General features: G+C 41.1%; 1 non-coding gene across 1 annotated transcript; it reads right to left on the bottom strand.

Moving 5' to 3' along the window:
* Positions 1 to 5,619: 5,619 nt before the first annotated feature.
* LOC119528264 lies at positions 5,620 to 5,726 on the bottom strand. The gene has a single exon (XR_005215584.1). It is a non-coding gene; the product is annotated as a U6 spliceosomal RNA (small nuclear RNA).
* Between the last annotated feature and the right edge of the window lie 2,188 nt (positions 5,727 to 7,914).

The raw sequence follows: 7,914 nt of genomic DNA, 5'->3' as shown, positions 1-7,914 counted from the left end.
CTAAATGTTCCAGCTATAAGCCCATCTTGTCAGTCAGCAAGAGGCTGATTAAATATCTCTGAAGATTCAGAGAGTGAGAAATGTGGTTTCCATCTCAGCCGAAGGGTTTATCAGTCATCTGCATTGTCTCCTCCCTTTTACCTTCCATTTTACATCGTAAAATTTAAAGGATCTGCTCGGGGACCCCTTCTGAAGCATGTCTTCCTGGGCTTCCTTCTCTGGACTTGCCTAAGACGCTGTGCATAAATCTTCCAACGCAGTATACTTGTCTGGCTTCTATCTTTCTCCTCCTCTAGATATGGGACTCCTATTTGGACAGGACCCTGTCTTATCATCTCCAGCAGCTATAAAAGTGCTTCGTACCCAGTAAATGCCCAATAATTGCCTATGAATGCTCTGAATGGAGGACTACCTACCTTCCTTTGAATCCCAGATCAGGGATTATCTTTTCCAAGAAGTTTTTTTGGGGGGTTAATCAAGGGTAACTTTACATGACAGTGTGATCCTACCCCTCTCTTATTTTTGGAACTAGTTAATATGACATAATTAATAATAATAGCTAATATTTAGTATGCACTTACAACATATGAGTAATCCCTTTTCAAAATGCTTTACCATGTAGCCTGTGGCCATCAAAAGAAGGAAACTTTCTGAATGACTGGGTCTTAATATCTTCCTGAAATGGGAAAATATCCAACTATTAGCTTGGAGTGAATCGTTGAAGTAAGTCTGATCCTAGTCTTTAGAGTTTCATTTCCACTCTAGTGGCTCTCTGACCACATGAAATATATACAATTCCAGTTTCTTCACTCTCATGTCTTGCAAAGATTAGATACTCATGGGCAGACTGGCAAATGAGAGTGGGGGTGAGGAACGGAAGGGAGCTACCACGTATCAAGCACCTATTCTACGTTGGACCAGGTGTTGGGCATTATCTTTTTTAATCCTAAAAACAACTTTGTGACCTAACTAGTAGTATTCCCATCTTACTGTTGAGGAAAACTCAGAAATATTAAGGGACTTTCTCAGAAACTGGCATTCAGAAAGTGAAAGAAGCATGACTTGAACTGGATTTGTCTGATTCCAACTGGCCCATGTAGTTAGGCTGTCAAATGATGATTCTCATTCATTTTAATTACAGGGGGTTCACTGTACAATTGTAAAAGTGAAGTATTAAAGATTGACCATGTGTTCAAAGTGTATATGTATATGTGTGTATAACTATTGCTCCCAAAGTGATACAGAGCTAGTGGTTAGAATCAATTACTGAACGAAACAGATTTGTTTTTGTTCCAGTTTGCTAATGCTGCCATTTGCAAAATACCAGGAAATGGATTGGCTTTTATAAAGGGGGTTTATTTGGTTACAAAGTTACAGTCTTAAGGCCATAAAGTGTCCAAGCTAAGGTGTCAACCATAGGGTACCTTCACTGAAGGATGGCCATTGGCATCTGGAAAACCTCTGTTAGCTCGGAAGGCACGTGGCTGGCGTCAGCTTGCTCCCAGGTTGCGTTTCAAAATGGCATTCTCCAAGATGTTGCTCTTGGGGCATTTTGTCCTCTCTTAACTGCAGCTCTTCTTCAAAATGTCACTCTCAATTGCTCGCCAAATTGACACTCACAGCTACACTGAGTTTCCTCTGTCTGCCAGTTCGTTTACATGGCTCCAGTGATTTATTTTAGCCCCACCTCGAATGGGTGGGGTAACACCTCCAGGGAAATTATCCAATCAAAGTCTTGCCCACAGTTGATTGAGTCACATCTTCATGGAAACACTCAATCAATAGGTTCCAACCTAATCAACATTAATATGTCTGCCCCCAAGGGATTGCATTAAAGAATATGGCTTTTTTCTGGGGGACATAATATATACAAACCAGCACAGTTTTCTATTCTTACTTCTTTGCATTCCCCATCTCTATAATGGAAAATTCTGAAGCTGTCCTGTCCAATACAATAGCCATAGCTACATGTGACTATTGAGCCTTTGAAATGTGGCTGGTCCAAATTGATATATGTTGTAAGTATCAAAGACACAAAAAATTTCAAAGATTTAGTATGAAAAAAGAATATAAGACATATTTTTACATTGACTATGTTGATAATATTTTAGATATATGGAGGTTAAGTAAAATATATTTTTGAAATGTATTTTACCTGTTTCTTTTTACTTTCTTGATGTGGCTACTAGAAAAATTTAAATGACATATGTGACTTACATCATATTCCTACTGGATAGCACTGGTCTACTGGTCCCCTGTATTTGTGAATCCTGGAAAAAAGATCGATGACCTGCAAAAACTCTCCTCAGCCTGAGAAGATGCTTTGATTTCATTAATACCCACCTTGAAACAAGGTGAAGTTGGTGAAGGTAAAAACACACCTTTGGCCTCTGCTGCCCTCCCAGCCCCATTTGGGGTTCATACAGGACACCAGTTGAGGCAGCTTGCATTTTTTCCAGCTGCACATAGAGCTCTTGACACTCCGCACTGTTTCTGCCTCAAACAGCACTATCATTTATGTCTTGAGTAAAGTGCTTCATCATTCCTCCCTGTCTGGGAGGAAGGTAGGTGATGAAACCATGACACAGAAAAATTATCTGATCTCTCCAAGGTCATTACCAAAGGCCATGGCCGAACCAAGCTGAGCCTGCCAGTCTGAGCAGCCTGGAGATTCTAGCTCAGCAGATGATCTTTACCGCAGGTAAGCAAGCTCAGTAAACAGACTTAGGCGGGGAAAGGGATTACAGCGTCTGAAAGTACCTGGCCCCTCCTGTGATCATAGTATTGAACACTCACTGGGCTCAATAGCTTATTCTTTCCCATTGGAGATTGAAAGTGCTCTAGTATTCCTCTTTGATGATCTAAAAGTGTTATGCGCCTTTTACTCTTTCCTCTTTATTTCCAACCCTCTCCTTTCTCTGTGCTGCTTTTACACCAGTTTCCATAGTAACAACCTCTATTGTATCCCTGACTGTGAAGAGAAATCATGCAGATGTTACTAGGGATCCAACACCTTCCAGTAGCTATTTTGATGCACCGTCTCCTTATCCCTGCACTAATTTTCTTGTCCTTTTCTTCTCCCTGCACATGTGCCTTCCCTCCAAGTACCTCCAAGCCTTTTAGGATGGTTTCCTCTCTCCTCTTTATAAGCCTAGCAGGAAGAAGGGTATAGCTGGGAGAGGAGGGAGAAATCTCTAGGTTTCATTATGAATCTTAATCCTTCAGGTGGCTTCAGACATGATGACGAGCCTAAATCCCAGACACTATGGGCTAAACAGAAAATCTCTAGGGGGTGATTTCAAAGGCAGCAAGGCCTGAGAACAGTGGGGACTAGGCTCTTAAATCTCCATCAGACAAGCATGCTTTGCAGAATAAACAGAGACCAACTTGGCCATCTTTACCATAAACCTCAACCCCACTCTTTCTTTGGACTCCTTGTCTCCACTCTCTAGCCTCATGAAAAGCTTATGAACCTCTTTGTGTTTTTGAACGTCTTTATTCTGTGCTTTTCCCTTAGCCACCTTTATTTACTGGTTTGGAGAGCAGAGCAGGGATGGAAATACAAAACATACATATACTTTTCAGGGCTTTGAAGATCTGCAACAACAGAAGCACCCACTGTTCTCTCTTAGGGCCAGGATCAGCAGGCAACATGAGAAGGCAATAGTAAATCGTGCTTCATTGGTCATCTTCTGTAATTGTTTGATGAGTTCTGTGCCTGCCATTCCTCCTTGGAACTGAACATTATTCTTTTGATTATACAAGCCTGACAGCCTGATCATAATAAACATGTAACTGAAGAGAAGCTATTCCTTTCCAGCCGCATTATTTATTCACCTAAAGCAAGGGCTGGTCTATATTTAGCATATGATGTCAGTGGGTTGTTTGGATTCTTGGAAATTGGCAGGAAGCCACCTCTCACATGATATATGAAATCACTGATAAATGCTTCTTTTCACCAAAAGAGAAACAGCTTAATAAATGCGGCCCTTTTCTGCTTTCATCTTTCCTCCCTTCCCTTCACCAACCCCCCTCTCCTCCACCATTCTTCCTACCAGCCAGCCCCCTCTCCCTCCACCTCCTCCCACCCCTTCCACGTCTGGGATTTGTCTTTCTGTAGCACAGCTCAGCAGAGCCTGTGAAGTGGAAATGAGTTGCTCAGTATCACAGATCAAAATGAGGCTGTTGGGATGCTCAGGATGTTTTTTTCCTCTCCTAGAACCTGGAAGGCTGCCAAAGTGCTAGTGAATCAGACACATACACACAAAAAGGCAAATCTATACAGCAATGGCTTTATGGGGCCCAGTATTTATGGCAGAGCACTAGCTCCAGGTTGCTGTTTTGCAGGCGAAGATGGGAAATAGATAGTGATTCAGGATTGCCATTAAGTGTGAAAACAGCCCCTGTACAGATTGTGTGCAATAAACCAAGTACAGAGAGGAGCTGTAAGACGTTCTCTGGGATTTGCCACACTGGATCAGCCTCGAGACCCATCAAGTTCAGGCTCCTGATTTGTGTGGTGGTTCATACCTGATGCTTCAAACAAAAAGGATCCTTTCTGCTTTCCCTCTGTCTTTCCCATCATGCACTTGGTCCACTATAGAAAGCTGTGGAGGGGTTGGGCAAGGATGTGTATGTGCAATTAAATTAATTCTTGCCCTCCCATGGAGATCAGTTTCTATGGCCTGAAGCACAACATTTAATTACCCTTATCTTAGCTCATGTAAAAACCAATGTCATTATTGATCATGAATTCGCAGAGTCCCTTTTGAAATCAGCTATAACCTTTAACTCAGTGACCCTTGCGGGAGCCGGGTTGATTGTCTTCCTGGAGGTAGGAAATGACAGAAGCAGTAGCTCCCAGGGGTGGTTTGTTTACATTTATCTGTCCTCAGTTTCATCCACTGGCCCCCTGTTCTGACATTGGAAAATATTGTGAACACAAGGGAAGGGTTTATTTTCAGCCTTTTATTATCTTGGATACTTTCATTAAGTGTCCTTCAAACATATGTTCTGTCAAGACTTGGGTGATACAGTCACATCGTATGAAGGACCAAGAGAGTTTCCAAAGCACCACGTGACACTAACTGTAACTGGCTCTCCTCCTGTACCCGTGGGCTGAGCCCCACTATAACACTCTCCTTATCTTGGATGGGAGAAAAGAACAACAACAAAAAATAAATAAATAAAAATCAAAAAAGGAGGGAAGAAGAGAGAGCAATCACATCTGTACCCTTTGTGGACTGCCTTGATTTCTTATTTTTTTAATCATACTTTTTATTGTCGAATATAACATATATACATAAAAGTGATAACTTTCCAAGTGCAATTTAACGATCGGTTAGAAAGCAAATTTCAAAGAATATTACAGGTTACACTTCCACAGTTTCAGTTATTTCCTTATTATGAAATATAACATACACAAAAAGGTAATATCTTTCAAAGTATGATTTAACAAGTAGATACAGAGGAAATTTCCAAAGTTATTATGAGTTATAGTACCATAGTTTCAGTTATTTTCTTACTGTGAAATCTAATGTATACTCAAAAAGGTATAGCTTTCAAATTACAATTTAACAAGCAGCTACAGAACAAATTTCAAAGTATGCTATGGGTTACAAAAATATGGAATGCTTCACAAATTTGCGTGTCATCCTTGCACAGGGGCCACGCTAATCTTCTTTGTATCGTTCCAATTATAGTGTATGTGCCGGCTAAGCGAGCATGCGGTTGCTTATTGAAGTGAGGAACAGAAGGATGAAAGGATGAACAGCCAGATAAATAGGTGAAAAAAATGGATGGAGGGACCAGTACATCAATTCATCACTCAATAAGAAATTCCACAAAACAAACACTGGGTTGTATGTAAAAGCTGTTCTTCAATCTAGTCTTCAAATTAGCATTCACTTGGGGCTCCATAATATGAATCGCAGATGAGTAGAAATCTCTATATTTATTGGGTGTTTTTTTTTTCTTTCTTAAAATGAGATATGTTGTAAGTAAAGTCACAGACTTAAAATCTAGAATATAGGTTACCGGGAAGTAGAATGAGGAGATATGGGAAGCAGATACTTAATATGTGCAGAATTGTTAACTAGGTTGAACTTAAATGTCTGAAAATGTATAGAGGTGATGGTAGCCCAATATGGCGAGTGTAATTAACAGCACTGAATTACGTGTGTGATTGTGGTCGAAAGGGGAGGCTTCGAGTTGAGCATGCCAGTAGAAAGAAAGCTAGAAGATAAAACGGGACTGTATAACCCCAGTGAACCCTCTGGTGGACAATGACTGTGGCTAACTGTACAAATATAAAAATGTGCTTTCATGAACTAGAACAAATGTACATCATTATTACAAGGAGTTAATAATAGAGTGGTATTTGGGGAAAAAATGCACCTACTGAAAACTATGGACTATAGTTAGCATTATTGTAACATTCTTTCATCAATGGTAACAAATGTACTACACCAGTGCTAAGGGTCAATAACAATAACACCAATAATACCAATAATGCTATGGGACAAGGGGTATGGGACATATTGTTTTTGTTTTTTGAGTAATGAAAATGTTCTAAAATTGATTGTGGTGATGAATGCACAACTATGTGATGACTGTGAACCACTGATTGTACACTTTGGATGAATTGTATGATATGTGAAGATATCTTAATAAAACTGCTTAACAAAACAAAAAAAAATGAAATAGATTGGACTCAGATGCCCTTGAAGATCCCTTCTGGCCTCTGAAATTCTAACTTTCTATAATTGCATGATTCCATGACTCTATGGGTCACCCAGGATGAATTAACTCCTTTCTGAGCAGAAACATCCCCTCTCCCCCCCCCCCCACAGGTGAGGCGAATGGACTCCACCTCAGAGCTGGGGTCCCCTTGTCAGAGATGCTCATGGAGTGTTCGTACCACAGAGGAGACTTCTCTGGGCCCTCAAAGAGCCAATAAATCCCCTCCTCTGGATGGTCCTTTGCTCTCACTGAGAAAACGGTTCAGTTGGAGTTAGGATTGTGTTTATCGAGATGATGATTTCTCTGTTTCATACAAAGAACAGTTCTTTTGGCCCAAGCTGTTCAACAAGTTCACTACTGCTCCTGTCAACCCCAGAGCACCATAGAATAACAACATAGCATCTAGCAGAGCATCGCATGATGGACAAACCCACTCACTCAGCTTCAGATGCTGGGCCAGGATTCTGCAAAAGCTCGGAAGCCATCCAGTCATCGACTCCATGAAGGGAGGCAGGATTTCTGTGGTGTCCTCACCTCCAATTCCTTCTTCACCCAGTTACCTTCTCAACTACCATGGGAAAGCACCTTAGAGCTTACAAAGTACATTCACTTCCATTATCTCATTGAATCTCAGCATTATTATCCTCGTTTCACAGATTAGAGAATATGAGCAGAGAGTTGAGGTGGACTTGACTCATGTCATACACACAGTTCGCAAGCGGAGAAAACCAGCCTCCATCTTCTGATGCCAATTGATAGAAGCTGACATTCAATAAGCAATTATTATCTGCCAGGCACCATTCTAACTGCATTGTGTCTATCAATTTTTTTAATTCTCCCAATAGCTCAATGAAGGAGTGGTTATTGTTATCCCTGTTTAACAGGCAAGGAAAACAAGGCACCCACAGCAAATCACACAGGGCAGGGCTGGGATTTGCAGCCAGGCTGGAGCCTATAGTCTTATTCACCCAGTCCCCTGCCTCCTACACATCCCAGACTCTTTCCACTAATGCCACCCTCTCCTCCTGGGTCCCCCACTCCCAACACACTGTTACACACCCACACTACACAGTTGCTCTCTTGAGACTATGAATAATTATTCCATCAATCAGTGTAACTGAAGGCTCTAAGAAGAAGTTTTCATAAAGGCTTGAAAATGAAAAACAGAGAAAT

The sequence above is a fragment of the Choloepus didactylus genome, chromosome 2, assembly GCF_015220235.1.
Source record: "Choloepus didactylus isolate mChoDid1 chromosome 2, mChoDid1.pri, whole genome shotgun sequence".
Lineage (NCBI taxonomy): Eukaryota > Metazoa > Chordata > Mammalia > Pilosa > Megalonychidae > Choloepus > Choloepus didactylus.
Note: the sequence above shows the minus strand (reverse complement) of the source record. Positions and strands in the feature narration are given on the sequence as shown.